Here is an 18940-nt window from a genome sequence, read left to right on the forward strand (position 1 = left end):
CACATAGCTTGCACTTCATGTCACCTGCCCCTCTCCTACTGTAACGATGCTTGAAAATTATTCCTGAGCTAACCCACATGGTCAGATAACCTGCCCAAAGCAGAGGCGGGGGGCATAGAGGGAAGGCTCAGGCAAAGGAAATTGAGGGCAGAGGGGCTCCTGGGGAATGTAGGTGATAAAGTCTACCTCACACATTGCCAGTTGCTGAGTCATCATTTCATCAGGTATCTCCCTGGTTATACTTGGAAAGAGAAATTTTCCCATGGGGGGGAACCAGGTTCCTGTCAAGATGATAACCCATGGGAGAGGTGCTGTAGAAGGCTGGACAAGGAGATGAGGTCCCTCTGACACCTGAGAGCCTGAATAATGTTAATCAGGAAAAAAGGCTGCTTCCCAATCATGTTTACACAACTTACTAGCTCATTTTTAAAGTTAATGTCTGGTCATCAGCAGAACTTGACTGCTGGATGTGTGTTACCACGTCTACACTTCATGTCCCGTTAACAGAGGTGGAACACTTGAGAAGGATCTGTACATGCACTAGGCTGAACGCAACTGGTGTTAGCTTGAGGGGACTTTGGGAGGAGATAACACTGGAATCCGAAAACGTCAATTTTAAAATATTTTTAAACCTAAAATCTGAAAGTGTTCTGAAAATTTGACCAGTCATCTTTGAAAATGAATTTGAAGCACAGTTACATTTTGCCCTTCAAGACGCTTTGAAGACATGTAGGTGGGTTTTATGCTTACATCAAAGTGAATTCAGTAGGACCTGGATGCCTCGTTCCTATATACATTTTTAAAATCACACCTCATCTATAACTAAAAACAACTCAGAGCAGTATCTATACTGGCTGGGCCTTTACAGGTGACCTTTCTGCTTAAAACAAAATGTTCTGACCGACATGTAATGTTATAGGCCAGGAAAACAAGCGACTAATTGAAACCTAGACCTTTAATTAGAGCTGTACGTAGAAAAAACACAATCATTTTGAGATGCTCCTGCCAGTTGAAGAGAGAGTGTGTTCTTAAAGCACTTGATGGCATCTGACCCCTCCTCTGCCTCAGCGGTAAAAGCAGTCTCCTCCAGCCCAGAGGAGATCTGAACACATTTGTTTTGTTTCCAGGAGTGTTACTGGAAATATTCAACGGGATATTCGTATTCAAAGGGATGGCCACCAAGTAGAGCAGTTACTAGGTCAAACAAATTACCACTTCTATCATCCCTAATAATCCTTCCAATGCCACTAGCTTTTTAAATCTACTTGAGCAAAATCCTGCTCTTCTCTCTCTTTATTCTGCGTCACTAGATAGTTGCCTCTATTTGTTCTTACCTCAAACTAATGCTGATTATTTCCATACATCCTGTCTGAAGTGGTTGGAGTGGACTATTTTAGTGCTCTCTGCAGTGGGCATGTGATTTTATGACATGAAACATACAACAAGCTCTTAAAATAGATCCTGTTGTGACACGAACAAAATGTCCTTTCCCATTTTGTTGCTAATGCCACCCTCTATCTAGCCATGCTTTTTTTTTTATTCTGGTCTCTTGAATTTTCATTTGTACGTGTCTCCAAGGAGAGGGAGAAACAAGCAACGTAAGTTAAATGCAGTCATTGGCTTGACAAGCCTTTTCCCCCTCGCTGTCTCTGTCCTAACATCGCACACTGCAGGGAGGTAAAAGTTGGCTCGAATTTTTCATAAAATGGTGGAAAAAATAGATACAACAGATTTCGGGTTCATGATAATGTTATGAAAGAGGAAGAGGCTCTCCTGAACTGAGAGAGAGAGAAAGAGGAGGAGAGATCCTCCACTTGCCTGAGAAGTCACTTTCAAAGATAAATGTGACAGATCAGAGGAATTTACCGTGTGCTGGTGTGAGATGAGGGAAAACCAGAGTTAGCGTAAGGCAGCAATGAAAGGATGTTACGTGTTACTGCCTGCTGTTTTTTAGAGGCTTTGACCTACAGCACATCAGAATATATATGGCCTGACACATTCACTCCTTAAATCCCGCTTTAGACACATGTTTTGAAGCCTAATTACTGATCTCAAAGTAATAGACTTTAGGACCAGGGCTTCCAAGAAATTCTCCAAACTCTACCCACGGTATTTGTTCAAACCATAGTTTATTGGCTTACAGTGGGTAACTGTGCTAAGGGGGGGGCTTGGCAGCTGGGGGGATTTCTGTGCGTGTTTGGTACTTGCTCTCTCCCATCTCTGCTCGGTGACCAGCAGCGGCTGGCCAGGCGCCGGCAGCTCTGCCTGGACTCTATCCCGGGCTGACTGTCAGCCGGTTCCCACAGCAATGCTTTCCTTTACATACTTTGCTGATTCTTCTGCTGGCTTCCCAAGCTCCCTCCCTCTTCTTTCTGCCAACTCAGTACCTTCAACAGCTTCTCTCATGCAGCAAGCACCTTTCCTGCGACTCAGTTTGCCAATAACTCACTGCATCGCATCAGAGACACTTGCAAAATGCTTGCTTTGGCGGGCTAGCGGCAATTGCTGCAGTAAGATAGCAGATTATCCAGCTGTGCACAGCACAGCTGCTTCGCTTGCCCCTCACCAGGTGGGCAGAGGAGACAAAGCATTGTGTATTACACCGCACACGCACAATATTGGCATTTACCCACACCCCGGCAAAGCTCAACCTGTCTACTCCAGCCATGATTACCCCTACATGTACTTTTAAGCCAGTCTGGGGAGCAGAGGGCCAGGCAACCGTCTTGTGTTCAGATTAAATGCACACTTGGGCCGTACAGACAAAAGGCATTGTGTAAATATACAGCTGTGTGCAGCACAAGAGATCCTGACCTTACAGCACAGCACGGTTGGCTTCAACTACCTGAATGATAACTCGAAGCCTCGCACGCGGGCTGGATGTGCTGGGATAAAAAAGGCCCCATCTTTTACAAGTGTGCAGAGTTGGTGCTCTGGTGTTCTCCACTGCAGCTGCCTCTCTGGACCAGACGGCTGCTCAGACTTTTGTTCCTGGCACAGCATCCCACTTGTTCTGCCGGCTTCACACTGCCCGGGTGGCAAGCCCACCTGTCATCATTCATGCTTCTCACGCCTGTTTGCAAACGCACAGTGGAACAACAAGGAAAGGTCGAAGGTGTGTGTTTCTGAGAAGACATCTGCAGCCCATCACCCCTCAGCTGGAGAATGAGGGTCCTACGCTTCGGATGTATTTTCACAAGAATATTATATATATAGTAATTGCCCTTCGCTGAAGTACAGCTTGGGCAGGCGTCACAGACCTCCACTCCCGAAGGGATTTCTGATCTCCCACCAAGTCAGCACTGTTGGAGGTTTTTTGTAAGAGAGGGAAGGCTGAATGTTAGTCATTTGAACAACATGCATACGTGCAAACTACAGCTCAGGTGTGCACGCTAGGTCAGGAAAATGACTGAAAGAAGGTTGGTTTTGTTCTGATTTTACTATTCATTAAGATTATATATCACTATTGGATATAAACCCAAACCCGAACTTTTCAAAAGAAAACTACTATGCTAGCCCATGAATTGTATATACACCTTCCACTGAAAATCACTTTCAATGTCACAGAACATATTCATCTGAAACAATTTTTCAGAATTTTTTCCCCCTTGCAGAAAATAGTAGGCTCAGGAGATTCTTTTTTTTTAATTTTTTTCTTACAGGGAAGAAAATACAGCCAGAAAAACTGAAATGTTTTATCACGGACCAGCATCACGCCAAATCCATGAGGCTTACACTAAGAAACCAGCCCACCAGTGAGCCTTTAATTGTTTCTGTGTCAGACTGCTTGGCCTACCAACCATCCTGAGGTCCAGAGCATAGAGGTGACCTCCTAAAAATGACACGGTTTAATTATCCCACCCTCTGAAGCTTTGTGCAAGCACCTGTTTAAGAGGAGCATGTGAAAGTCACTGGTTTTGCATGCCGCCAGGGTATGCCATGGTGTTCGTGCCAAGCTGCGCTGGGGCCACCCCCGGGCAGAGGCCCTTCACGTGGATTAACCTGAGGTAACAAGGGATGGATCAGGCATCACCCAAAGCCTGGCAACGGCAGCTGAAGCAATTCGGATTTATAGGAACTGAACCCATTTCTGCACCAAGAGCCACAACTCTCTGGCTCCTCGGCATGCCTGTGGCTGCCAGCATGGCTTTGCACTTCCCAAGCATCCTTCGGCTCCCCACCAACCCTACAAAAGATTTGGAGTAAGGGGAAGCATGGGGATATGTTGAAAAACTCTATTGCACAGAGCAGCTTTGAAAACAGGGTTTAAAGGTAATGAGGGACCATCTCAAAGGGCAGTTTGTGAGCACACACAAGCTCATCCTGCCCTTCTCCAGTCCCCCAGAGGCAGAGGAGGTATTTCAGCCACACTGGGAGCCAACCAGTTTGGAGAAAGGGCAGAGGGAGCCTGGTCTGCCAGCAAACACTCTGCCAACGCACTCTTAAGGGTGTCAAACATTTTATCCATTACCAAATCATGAAATTAAAAGCATAATCACAACTGTAATGAAGGAGCCGTAACTCCTTTGTCAGTTAATTTAATTGCCACGGTGAGCGCACTGAACTGTCGATAACAAGTTATACTGCAGAGTCTTTCTCTTTCTGAAGAAGATGTTGCTACCAGGTGTTTTCTGCATTTCACCTGTAGACTCCCCTCCAAGGGGGACAGCTGAGGGCAACAGGCAGAACGCAAAAACCTGGGTCCAAGTGAACCAGGAGGAACATTTGCCAGGGGACAGGCAGAAGTTTAAGTTTCCAGAAGTGTAGGTGGGGAAAATGAAAAGGAAGACGCAACTGATGCAGTTGAAACAGATTAACACGGTATGCGCTAAAGAAGGGACCAGGGCAGCAATATAGTCTCTATTCCCATCTATTCTTTTAGTGGGCTTCAGTAACTTCGTAGTTTTGTTAACCATTTGTTAACAAGGAAATGGAGGTGCCCGTCCCACTTCCATCCTGCACAGTATTCCCACCCCCTGTTTTCTAGGGTACACCATTAAAGGACTTATAAGAACCAGATTATTTTTTATTTTAGAGACAGAAGCTTCTATTCCTTTTGTTGTAAGTAGATGAAAACCTACATCATGGATCCCCATCTCCTTGGATTTCAGGATTTGGGTTACATTACGTGTGAATCTGTGTGGTGTAAAAGGTCTGTTCACCTCCCGGGCAAAAGCTAAAACACTTCCATTTTATCCATGTATGTAGTCGAGATCTCTAAGAGGCAACACGTATGAGTCAGTTCAGATGTCAGTTTGCATGAAACAGAAGTGGTTCCCTGCAAGGAAGGAAATTTCACATTGTCATAAAAACTGGTGTGAGTCCAGAATCAACCCTGCAAATGTGAACCCTGTCTGAAAAATCGGTTTTTAGGAGAAAAAACCTTGAAAGAGACATACAAGTTGGCAGATGAATTCAGACGGAGCCTTTTTGCCACTAGGTGGTGATGGCTGATAATGAATTGGTGCAGCATGTTCTCAGTCCCTGTCCCACCGCACCTGAGCAGTTCACACTCTCCTCACGGTTCACATCCCCTTTAGGGGTTGTGTGTGTTCCACTTAAACGCGCTCTGCAGTTACCAGAGACAGCCCACTCCACCTGACCTCAGCTTGAGTTACACATTAAGAGGACTTTACCAAATACATGAAAGTGTCATTTAATTAACAAGAGATGATGAATGGAGACAAATCATGTGCTACCAGTGGTCACTTGCAACAGGATGCTAGCAATAAAAGTAGGATCAGTAGCTGAGCTAACCCCAAAATCACACAAACGGAACATGAATGATCAAAATTTCTTTTTCTGACAGAGCCAAATCTGCACAATATCCACCACAGTCCACTGGCAAAAAGCAGAATTTTCTGGAACAGCAGCTGAAGGCTGAGGCGCAGGGCAGGCTGGTAAGGCACAGGGATTTCAGCACATGAAGATGAAAGCATTGCTGCCAGAAAAGGCCAAGCACACCTCTTCCCCGCCCACGCCGTCTCAGCAGCACTGGGCAGCAACTGTCTGGCCACAAACCCCTTGGGCCGCGGTGCGCCCGCACAGCCACCCTGGTGCAGGGCTATACTCTGCACCATGCCACAGCCGGCCCTGGCACCCCTTCTCCATCCCATCCCCTTTTGTGAGCTTAGCAGCTACTGCTTCCTAGTAAGTGCATGATATTCTGCTTCTTCCTAACCCTAATTAAGGGGGTTTATTCTTATTATAGAAATTAAGTCTACTTGGAACAAAATAGCAATTTTCTGTTATAAAATGATGACTTTCTGAAAGACATAAGAGGACTAATGCACTCAGCAACAGCTAATGACTACATGCCAAACAGCCCTTTGCTTTTAGTGTGCACCCGTCTGCTTCTTGATGCTCTGCCACAGCCCGTGTATTGGAGTCTACTGAAGACCATCCCAGCTGGTAAGGGTACCTCTAAAACAGGGGCTGCAGGGGACCCGTCCCCTCCGCAGGGACATGCCTTCACCCCACAGTCTGCCCCGGAGCAAAGGGCTTTGCTGCCAGGGCGGAAAGGCAGGGGTGAAGGAAGGGAGAGGGAGAGAGGATGAACCACACACGGGTGGGAACCTCCCCTGCAGTCCTGTGCCTGGCAGGCTCCTGCTCATGTCCCAGCCCAATGCTGGGGGCGTGCAAGATGACCAAAGCTATGGCAACTCTCACCTAGGTGAGGCATTAAAGATTAATTCAGTGTACCTGTTATGCCCATCATTATTACATTAACCAGTTCAACATGCATACAACCCTGACAATCAGCTGTTTCCTGCCCCGAGAAAACTTCAGGCGGCTTTACGGTTTCAAATATATGTTAAAAAGGTTAGGGTTTTCTTTCAAACAACATTAGATGTCCTAAAAATGTTTTAATCCAGCTGGCATAGCTCCTCCTTCACTCCAGAAATAACTCCCACTCTTTCCTGGAGCGTTTCAAGGACTGCCCTACCTTTCCACACCTCGGCCACCAGTGCCCAAGGAGGGGGACAGGTCTGCCTGGCTGAAGCGACCAGTCGCCCATGAGCAGCCCCAGAGAGTGACACGCTGGTACAAATGCGGTATTTGCCACTCTCAGAGCAATCCACAAGCGGAAATTTGTTTTTATGAAACATTAGTCATTTTAGATAACAACAAATCAGTACAAATCCCGTATTCACATAAATTACCATCTCTGAATAGCTGACCCACTTATGTATAATCTTGGCACAAAATCTTGACTATGAAATTTGAGGCAGATTGGTTTCACTTTGGCCAACTTGGAAAGAAATGAAAAACATGTTAATACGGGGCTCAGAGTGAGGGCTTCTTTCCACTTTAACTCAGGCTGTCTTGTTCTTCTTACAGTGATATAGGGACTAAAATCTGCAAGCATCCTGTTTAGGTTATCTGCAGTTCAGTTTCCCATGGAAGTAAATTCTGCTGACAAACACAGCTTGAACCTGTCCTTTCAGTAGTGTACTATGAGCGTGGCGAGTGCCACTCTCCTTGCTACCCTACTCCAAAACCAGGGCTCCACTGAGGGACCTTTCCACCCACACACACCACACTGTGCAGGTGTATACAGGGCAGTGCACAATTTCTAAAGACTGCATTCAGGAGAAAGGTAACCACTCCATGCTAGGATATACACAGCTTATAGCTAAAACCCCAAAGCATTTCTAACCTGAATTAATGTACCGAATCTCTGGGACCACAAGTCCTTGCTGTTTAACAAGCATTTGCGACCATTGTGTGGTTGTAAGGGCTGTCCTACATTTTCAAGGAGCCACAGCAAACCTGGCTGTTGCTAGCTTCTCCTTGTAGAATTTGAAACTGGAGCTGTAACTTTTGGCTGGACCCCACATTTAAATATGTGAGGGTTTTTTTAATGAAAGTACAGGCTAATGGAAAAATTAAGTCATATTCTAGGGATCTTACAGATTAATTGGAACAGTAGATGTACATCACAAGTTGGCCAAAAATTCAACTGAGCACCTGAACATGGTCTAAGCCAACATTAGCTTGTACTAGCAAACAAGACTCCGTCTTCTGGAGACCAAATGGAGACCAAACTCTAGTCCATCACCCAATCCTTTTCAAGATGGATACCAAGACCCATCACTGTGTCCTCCTCTCTCACCTCCAGCTTCAAAGAAACATACCCTGGAGCCACAAGCTGTCAGCAAACTTAACTTTCACCCTTGTGCTGAAGATTCAATTCAAAATCTAACGCAAACTTTTAATCAGCAACAGCACTCATGCTGTATGTAGAAAAACTTTTATTTTTAATAACACACAAAAAGAGGACTGAGAGCAAAGCCATTGATTCACTGTAACAGAACAGCATGCCTGTTTTAAAAGTGTATAATTTCTGGTTGGTAAAGATTTGAGGTGAAGGAATACAAGCAGACAACTCCCAGGTAACCAGAAGGGAGAACTGCACGCAAGAGACAGGTCTAATATTCAGAATACCTGTGGACATTAACAATGTAATCCTGTCACTAATCGTAGCTTGTTATGAACAGTGGCAATGGGATTCTTGGGAATTGGACGGACTCACATAGCTTGTTATTTTAAATAAATACCATAATCAGTATGAAATCCCAGCAACTAAAATATGAAAAACAGTATGAACTACCAGTCTTTTATGGGACAGAAAGAATTATCCATAGCTATCCAAAGGCTAGTTTGGCTTTCATACACTTGTATATAAACCATGAGTCACTTTACATCATCTTGCCTCCAACTCTTTGCAAAACATAGAGGGTTTGTCAGTGGTGTTTAAGCTAACTGCAGGTATTCGAGGTTTAGTTTGTGTGGGATGGAAAGAAATACTAGTCTTTTGCTTAAAAGGAGAGAAAATGTAGATTTATATACAAGGAGAACAGGGCGAGGAAGAGTGCATAAGCAACTGCATTATGAAATTCTTAGTATCAAATACTAGAGGGGACAACTACGGATATTTCTCTTCTTACAACAGACAGAACCAGCCCAATCCTACAAGGAGAATATGGTTGATCTCACCTGCAACCCCCCTGAGAAGGCTCTGCAGGAGCTACCCCTGCGCACAGGCAAGCCAATATCCCAAAGCTGTACACCGCGTACAGACCCATAGTATTTCAAGATGCACGCCAAGACTCCTGTCTTACGGCAGTGTCCCTACTGCTTGCCTTGAGTTTGTACCTGATGCCTTGAGGAAGAAGCGGGGAGCATCGGAAAGCGTGGTTCCTGCCACTCACCCCCTCTGACAGGTCACCGTGGTTCTCTCTTTCATTTTCCCCACTTTTAAAATTAGAATAACGATTACTCCTTTGAACACTTTCAGCCCTTTAGATGGAGGTTGCTACAATTACAACATTACTATTGTGGGATATTACGTAAGCCTCACTGCTCTGTGACGGAGTGTCCAGGTGAGTAATTTGTCCATTTTACAGACAAAGTGAGATACTGACATGTTAATACAGTAAATTGGTATGAGAATGGAAAAAACAGATGATTCATTTTCAGTTTCCTCCCTTAGCAGCTACCAAATACTCATGGGAGTACAGAAGGCCCATCGTAACAGCTGCCTTAAATTTTAAGTGCGCTCACTCATTTTAAAGAAATTTATAATACTTCTCCGTTAAACACCCTGTGCGTTTTCAACTTCTAAAATTGACATCAACTCCAGTGCTTCGCAGCGACCTGCCAACAGCTGGCAGAGAGCTGGCTGCTGCCTCTGCCAAAGAGGATTAACACTGAATAATGTTGACTGGAGGTAGAAGACCTAATTCTATTTCTAGCTGCACTGGTATAAAACTGGAGTAATGCTGTCTACAAAAGATGGATGCAATAGTGTAAAAGGATTGCAGTTGGAGAGCATTGGGCTCAGAGGAATTGTTGGTGCATTTTTTTCAAGGACATACGTGTTTGGAAACTAATGGAAATGTTAAATTTGCTATCAAGATTTCCAATGGAAAAGTAACATTACTTCCAATAATCTTAGCTGCTGTGAATAAATGTAATTAGGACACATTTAAATTTGTTTAATAGTTACCCCAAAAGGTTATTTGCAATCTGTAAATATGCCCCTAAGTGTTATGGGTAACACACGACTTCATTAGCAGCAAAACAGGCAAAATATATTGCAAGCTGAAATTCCTTTTCCCCCCCTCTAACAAAAGCTCTCCTAACCCCTTATACTAGAATAGTTGCAGTAGTTGCCTCTAAGGGGTTTATTTGGATTTTGTTGGTTCTTTTTGTTTGTTTTTACAGAACAGGAGACATTTCCCAGTCTACTGTGGATCATTTCTCTTTAGGCAAATGCACAAAAGGACATTCACAATTAGTGAAGTAATTACAAATGTTACCAAGAAAAACAACACAAAAGCTCGCAATAGCTGTAAGTGCTGCACAGAGTCCCCCTGAGCCCCCGTTTGCTCTCCATCAGCAGAGCCCTTATTCATGTGCTCTCTGAAGAAGGCACATGAGCAGGCCAACCATCCTGCAGCTTCTCCCCGCTGAAACCCAGCTGCACGAACCCTCCCAGAGGGTGAGGAGGGCAGGCAGGACGCAGGCAGGCACAGGACCCTCAGGTGTCTCAGCAGGTCACCCCGGCTCCTCTGGCACGTTCAGGCCACAGAGCATCGTCTCACCCCACATAAGTGTCTCCGTTAGACAGAGGAGCTGTGCCGGGAGCAGGGATGGGGCTGGGATGACCAGCTCAGAGGCAGTAGCTGATGGGCTCAGCATCTCCAGTCATCTGGACCACCCTCCCCCTCAGCATCTTTCTGGGGCTTTTTAAGAAAAACGCTGTTTTCTGAATTTACTGAGATTTAATTGCCTTTCCTTGAACTGCCCCAAAGTGAGAACTTGTCTCCAGCATGCCCTGGCCAGCTGGGGGAAGCCACACCCCTGCCCAAGTGCTTCTCTGACCTTCATCCTTCCCTAGGCAGGACGAGGCACCCATAGTGATGCTGACTCTATGGGTGAGACTGGGACTGTATGGCCACCAGGTTACAAAGTCAGGCTGTTTGCCAGACACACAGCTGGGGAGGAGCTGTCGTACAGGCAGAGACTGCAGAGAAAGGAAATGCAGTTTCGCCCTCGCCATGCTTTCTGCTGAAGAGGCGGCCGTCCTCTGGTAGCCCAGTTTTTGGGACAAACCAGAACCAGCTGAGGGTCAGTCAGACCTGAAGAGACAGACTGACTTGCTTGTAGACCAGCAACTGATTTGGTGGTACTTCAAAGTGACCCTTCCCTACTGGTAAACTAAACCTAAATACTTTCTTTCTTCAGTTTCTTCTCACCGATCAGCAGTGGGCTCAAGGATGTGACGGATTACACGGCAGGGCCAGGCAAAGTACCCCGCACGGGGATCTCATCTGAAGCCGACAGCGCAGCCTCGCAGACCTGCCACGGATGTGCTGACCCTGGCACCCCGAGTGACTATCACGAGGACAGAGCGTGGGATGTGAAACCTTGTCTTCCCCACCCCAAATACTTTCAGTATCAGGAAATTAATAAAAATGAATACAATAAAGGAATACACAAAGGACTACAAATACCCCCTTTTATTGTATCTGATTTGGACCTGGAGTGTTTCCCAGCTTCAGTCTAGCCACTTGATAATCTGAAGTGGGGAATGCTACATAAATTACACATTATTCCCTCCAGATGAGCTGTCAAAGGCTGCGGAAACTAGTTCATGTTCACTTCACCTCTCTCTGCTCGCTCATTGCTGTTACTTACTTTCCACTCTATTAAGGTCTGTTGTTAAACACTTTTGCCTCAAGACACTAAGAGAGAGAGAGAGAGAGAAAGAAAGGAAAGAAATAAAGAAATCCTCCACCAGCATCCTGGAATTTTGCTTTTGAACAAAAATCCAGAAGGACACAATAAAAGCCAAAGCAATCGTTCTTTCTCTGTGAGCTCATCATTACACGCTGCAGCTGTCAAATGGCCTTCGCAGTCTTGCTGCCTGCCTGGGGTTACCACCAGTACAGATACAAGTATCCAGCCCAAGGACTGCAGGAAAACCCAGATTAAACTCCTCTCTTGCCAGAGGTGCTGAGTGAAGGCGGCTCTGGGGCAGAGCTTCTGCATTTCTTGAGTTGCAGCTACTTGGGTCTATTTTCAAAGCAAATCACGAATGTCAGAGTATTGCGTAAATACAGAGCGCTACTGCTGCGCTGCAGTTGTGGTATCTGCTCAGGGCACCTAGGAGCTCCAGCCTCCAGGCCAATCAGCCCAGACCTTTGCACCATGACTAAAGTAACACCTCACTTTTATTTGTCTAAATTAATCGCTAATCTTCGACGTTTCCAATTAGTCGCTAGAACCTGTATTTCTGTCTGACCTTCATCCCTAAGGTTTCCTGTTTGTTGTTGCTTCCATGCTGCAGACAGTACAAGTGGCAGAGCGCTATTGCTCTTGAAAAGGATGTTTCTACATATGGCTCTGCCCCAAACACCTGGAAGTACTTGTAGCCCTGGAAAGGCAAGCCCAAATACTGGGTGGCCCTGGAAAGCCAAATGTCATTTCAAGTTTGCAAATGCTTCCTGTCATCGCTTTTGGGCCAGACCAAAGCCCTGGAGTGAGCCGTCCCTAGGGTTAGGAGAGACAAAGTTCGAACCCAGGATGAAATCTGGCACTTCAAGTCCCTCTCACGTTATCGTGTTGTTTCCAGCATGCTGCTGGCTGGCACACCACGGCACAAGCTGCCGCTGGTTTTCTGTGCTGCACATCATCAGGCAACACCTTCAATTTTTCTGCAATTGCAGCACGGTGCATTACTGTCAAATGCCATATGTCCCAGGCCCTGCAGCGAAGGGCATTTGACGCAGTCAGGCACCACAGCAGCCCCCTCCAGCCAGGAGGCAGCCAGCGTCCCAGGGCTGACCAAGAAGCCTGTAGGCTGGGGGATCAACCCAGTACTAAATCTCTCAGGGCAGCAGCAGTAACAAGAGGACATCTGACCCAGGAAGGAGCCCTACATCTCCCTGTCTCACCAGCACAACAGTTACAAAAACACCGAGTGATGGCTGGAGCTGCACTGCTCTTTTTCTCAGTACAGAAGCTGCAGCCAGGCGTGGACACCAGTTTGCTTTGACTCCACCGCAAGTCGGCTGGATGCATGACAGCTCCAGACTATGCAGGACAGAAGAAAAATAGGGTTGGAAAGGCCCCACAGAGGTCCATTTACTCCGGTCCCTCATCCCCAAGGCAGGATCAATTTTCTCCTCATCATTCTTGGCAGACTAAGAAATAGAGAAGAATAAAAACACCAAACTTCAGGGAACTGGGGCAGGCTAAGTATAACTATGAAAGCATAGTCTGACCAGGAATAAGGCTGAATACACTTATTCTAGAAAAACATGCCACAAAAACAGTGTCAGAAACTTGACTTTAATTCTTTTTCAAAATAAACAAACAAATCTGGAAGCTTTAAAACCCAGGATATGGGTTGAGAACTATTTCATAATCCTTAGTCACCTACATAGTCAACCAATGTGGAAATGCATCATATCACATCCTAATAAGCAGTATGCAAATATTTTTGCAATCTAGTACTGACACCAAATATTATTAATATGTCATTTGGCACACTATTGTAAAAATAATATTTAACAATGTATTAACTGAAGTTGTAGCAAGTGATGTATTTAGCTAATTGCATGCAATTAAATTAGAATTAAAAAGGGGATGTTTCATAATCTTCCTTGCTTTTCACTAAAAATCTAAGCAGGAAATTCAATAAATGAAAGCTGCTGGAAAATCGCGTGAAGCATCAAGCGCTGGAGCACTAATATAGCACAAAGAATCATATGTTGTTCATCTAACTTTATTAAAAACCACACCAAGTTTAAATCTTTGGACATTTCATACTGAGCTGAACTTCACTCTTTTTTTTTTCTGATTCCTCATCCTATCTATTATATCACCCAGGCTTAGATCTGTTGCATCATTATACCTGGAAATGCAAAAAAAAAAAAAAAAAAAAAAATCACACGTATGTGATTAAATGCCTGTGTCTGGACTGTGGAGGGAATGCAGATCCAGTACTGTACTTCATCTTGAATAACTTCTCCCTATAGCATGCACATGTGCTCCTTGCACCTTTGTCAATAACTGGTACACGTGGGCAAAACTACAAGCGTTACAAACTGCAGCATGGTTTCTGTTAGGAGTTTGTTCTTTGCTGCACCACTGGTGGTTAACAGTTTGTGTGAATATTAAACGCCTGGATGTGCTCGTGCTTTTGGAGAGAAGGACTGGGAACTCACCCTGTAACTGATCCTTTTTGCAGTTAGTTATTTCAAAGATTTCTCTGTGGGCATTGCTCCAGCTTTGTCCATGCAACTGTTCTTGCGGTACTTGTAACTCAATAACAAAGACTTGTGCATACAAATTTGGCCACTAAGGATACAAATGAACAATTTATCTGCACATTAAAAAAAAGACAAAACCAGTTGCTTGTGCAGCACCATGCCTTCATTTTCTCAGTTGTTTTGGGAAACGCACAGACCCCTCTGAATGCAGGGACCTACGACTGACCCTACCTACAGAGGTTGAGCTTTGCATTTGCCTTCTCTCTCTCTCACAAGGGCAGCCCTGCCCCAGCTCCTGCTGCAGTCACAAGTGGTATCAGTGCTGACTACAAAGGAAGCTGGATCAACCCTTCACACCACACGTTTTAGATACCGTAGTTTCAGCATAAAGCTTTGGCAACATGTCAGGACTTTTTTCCTGATGACTCCAGCTGTTGTTTCTACTATTTCATGTAGGCATCCATTTCAGCAGAAAGCTTTGATAATGCATTTTGACTTTTGTATGAACATTGCTCTTTCCATCTACAGAGATGGAAAGATCTGCAGAGATCCACAGCCTTCCCTTACCCCTGCCCAATTGGCTGAAGAAGCTGAGTTTGCTGGTGTTTGGTAACCCACCGCCTGCACCCAGGGATTCTTCCTCGGACCTAAGGAACAGCAGATGTTTATGGCCAATGAGCTGCTTATCTGCTCATGAATCCTTATTTCCAGCCCAAACTCACTGAAGACTTTTTCTGTGTCTGTGTTTGCTACCTGCCAGAGGAATGGGGCGTGATGAGGAGGTGGGAGGGAGGGGCATTTGCACAACAGGAACCTGCAGAGGAGTCGTCTCACTATCCCTGCCTCCATCCATGTCTGCTGAGGTGGGGGGCTCAGGCCTCTGCACATGGGACCCCATGGTGCCAGGAAATGAATAAGCATGGAGACCAACTTTCTGTCAGGCTTTGTCCCACACTGCAGGGAAAGCTTGAGGATCCCTCATTTTAACTCATTGTCTGTAAAACCTTTGTTCAGCCACAGAGGACCCGCATCTGCTCTTAGGTGCTTGTAGCCAGACTCAGTTTTCATTTCTAGCCTATTAGGCATATCAGAGAGTGGAAGTTGAAGAACAGATTTCCTATTTAGACAGAGAAACTTTGCTTTCATATGCTGTTGCAGTTATCAACCAGGACCTGCTGGAGACAGAGGGAAGCTCCCGTTCACCTCGCTGGTGGAGGCTGGGGGTCCCAGCTCTCGGCACCCCCTGCCGTCCTCCACCTCACCGGCATGTTCTTCAACATCCTTCCACCCAACAGTAGGAACTCAATGAAGCACTGCCACAATTTAAATAGTTATTTGCATTTCATTAATAATGACAACATTTATTTTAATACAGTTAAATCAGAGTAGCATTTAATTTAATTTTAACAAGATAGTTATTAAGCTAACCAAATATCAATTGATTGCTGAAGAAACCACATTGTGAAACAAATAAGCTGAGAAATAAATCTTGTTGCCAGGCCATTAATGTAAAATCACATAAATAATAAACGTCTAATTAGGTTCTCTCTAATGAAGAGCTCCAACTGTTCATTGACATTCTCCGGGAGGGCTGGTGCCTTCTGGTGTTGGCTGTTAGGGGAGAGGGGCCTGATCCAAGCGCTCAGAGGGCTGTACAGACTGACCCAGGTTGGGCAGCTGGGTTTAAAGAGGAGCTCAGCCTCCCCGAGTGCTGCCTAGTTGGGACAGCCTTGCTCCGCACCCCTCCAGGCACTGGGTGCTCAGAGACCCGAAGCACCTCACTCAGGCGTGGGTGGGATGCCAAAAGTCAGGGAGCGGGGATACACCACACGGGGTCTGCTCCTGTCAACACCATGGGGTTGCAGGGTGTGGGGGTCATCCCCCCAACAAGTGCCACATCTTAACCCTTTCCTTCTCAGCACAAGTAGTTTACCATGCTTTCCTGCAAATAACCCTGTGTCTGGAGTACCAAAACCGGTCAGTTACAGCAGACATAAACTTTTCCTTTTCCAGTATTGCTAAGGACTTGTAATTTTCATCCATTTGTATGTGTGGATATCATTTTCAAGGGGTTTGTTTGTTTGCTTATTTAAACACAGATCTCTTAGGGGGAGTTATTTTCATAGCTTTTCTGACCATCTGCTCTGTCCAGCTGCACAAAACAGACCAAAAAATCTCACCCAGGCAACTCTGAATCAAGTCTGCAAGTTCTGCTTAAAGCATATTATATTACATGCAGGTTCAATTTAAAGCCTTCAAGTGATGGAAAATCCACTGAATCCCTCCACAAGTTGCTCTGATGGTTAACTATGCCCACTGTGAAAAATGTGTGCTGCCTTCTGAGCCTGAATTTGTCTAGCTTTAATGTTTATTCACTCACTCTTCTCATGCCTTCTTCTGCCAGGTTAAAAAAATTACCAACAATCAGAAATAAATTATTTGGTCCTGAAACTGCCAGAGGATTAAGGTATAAACAAATTGAGAGCAAACCAAAGATGTTTGTCTGGGTAGAGACAACTGCCACAGGTGGCCCTTTCTTTGCCAGCCCCAGCAGTTCCTCAGCCTCTGCCTCCCTGGGGCTGAAGCAGAGCCTGCCACGGGAGAGGGCAAGGGCTCTTCTCTCTACCAGCATGATTTTTGGAGGGACACCATAGCAATTTCAAGGAAACAGGGTCAGAAAGCCAGTTTACTAAAATGCAAATGAGCCCCCCCAGTAGAAATTTCCTTTTTTTTAATAAGAATAATCCACACCTTGTATACACCTCACTCTTAAAAAAAAAAGTACCTGAAAAGAAGACTACACACAGCCCATGCCCTCAGATAACGCACACAAAACTGCACTTCCCCCAGAACTTCCCATACAGGTACCTAACCCCCATTGCACCTGGATCGTTGGAAGAGAGGGAGTTGTTTTCTGTTCCGTTTTGTTTTATGGATAGCCAACAGGCTGTGCATATTAAAATTTGGTGAGTGCCCAGCAAGAAGCTGCTGTCTCCACTAGAGCTGGGGAAGCCCCCAGAGAGCTCCTCTGCCTGAATTGTCTCGGGGAGGTGGCACCAAAGGACCACCACCTCCCACGGATGGGCACTGGCAGCGGGGGACAAGAGGCAGGAAGGGACATGGGGAAGCTCGGACCCAGGCACGCACGTCCCCTTGCTCCCTTCAACCCCCAGGGGAGCTTTTCCGGGTGAACTGTGACCCTAAATAAACCGTGATGGATTAGTCATGCTCATTAGATAACCTGGACCTACACAATTAAATTCTTGCAGTAAATGTGGCTGTAGTTCACATCAAGGCACGAGGGCTTATATAGCTGAAAGCACACTTCTACTAAGGCAAGACAACCTGCCCAGGAGATCAAACACTGATACAGGCTAATTTTGCTGTACCGTGCTGAGGCAATGAAGCCACCGCAGCCTACGACAGTAGTGTCCCATCTCTGCATGACCCTGCCATGCAGTGTCCAGCACCAAACCCGACTCTCTCCGCTAGCTTTCTCCACCCCGCTTGCTCACACACGGGGAGCAGACCTCAAGCAGAGGCTGAAACAACGCAGCAAATACATCCCTAATCACAATAAAAGCAGTGACCTGGATTTGTCGGTGTTGTGTTACACAGATCAGAAGCTGCGATTTCTAAGAGGGAAGCAGGTGTTTTGGAATATGATCTATTTTTCCAGGAGGATGTGATAAATACTTTTCAGCTAATTATTTTGCGCCAAACCATAAGGAAATCATCTCCAAAGAGGACTTGTCAGGTTGGAAGATGCTCAGGACTTTACACCAAATTTTAGGCTTGACAGTAATCATAGGGCAGGATGGGTGGTGGCAGCAAGGGAGCCAACCTGCCTCAGATAAATCCCTACACCAGGGCTACAGCTTCACTTGTAGCCAATGTGCGGTAAACCACACTTACTTTTTTTCTTGCATCTTTCCGTGGCTGTTTTCCAAACAAAGCAACTTAAACACATCTGGGAAGAAAACTAAGCAATTAAACAGAAAATAAGAGGGACCTTGTGCAGTATAAACGAAATAGCTGTTGAAGACTGGCTGAAATAGTCAGGGGATGCACATGGGCATAGGGACTACTGCAGGCTGGGGAGAAACGTTGTCAGCCACAGAGCCAAAGAACACACGTCAATCCCTTCGCAACCAGAAGATGCTCCTTTTGTTAGGCCACGGATGCCCGTCACCCCTGAAATGACCAGCACGCAACAGGTTAAAGCAGTTATGCTGAAAGGGGAGAGAGCCTGCAGTGCAAATATTGTTAGCCCATCTGTCACTCACAAAAGAGTAAATTATTAACTTCTCCTAGTTAGGTGCCACACCCATCCCACCTCTTGGTGTTACCGGGCTTTGAAAGGACGGGGCCACCACGCGTGGAGGTTTAACAATGCAATCTCCTCGCTACATGACTAAGCGGGACCGTACCAACACCACCCATCCACCAGCCCTTTTGATCATGGCAGATGAAAACTCACTTCCCCTGTTTACCATCTTGCGATAAACCTCCAATTGAAACATTTTTTTCCTGTAAGTGACAGCATTTTGAGAAAACACCCACAAATCCCTCTCCAGGCCTTTGTGACAGCCCTGAGAGACCCCTGCCAATGCCCGCCAGCACAGGAGGCATCTGCGAGGGCTCATGCCATCCCT

General features: G+C 45.7%; 1 protein-coding gene across 9 annotated transcripts in view; it reads right to left on the minus strand.

Annotated features, from left to right (window-relative positions):
• Positions 1-18940, minus strand: part of RTKN2 (rhotekin 2) — a 219915-nt gene that overhangs the window by 83771 nt on the left and 117204 nt on the right. The gene's annotated exons all lie outside the window — the stretch shown is intronic.

The sequence above is a fragment of the Aptenodytes patagonicus genome, chromosome 5, assembly GCF_965638725.1.
Source record: "Aptenodytes patagonicus chromosome 5, bAptPat1.pri.cur, whole genome shotgun sequence".
Taxonomy (NCBI): domain Eukaryota; kingdom Metazoa; phylum Chordata; class Aves; order Sphenisciformes; family Spheniscidae; genus Aptenodytes; species Aptenodytes patagonicus.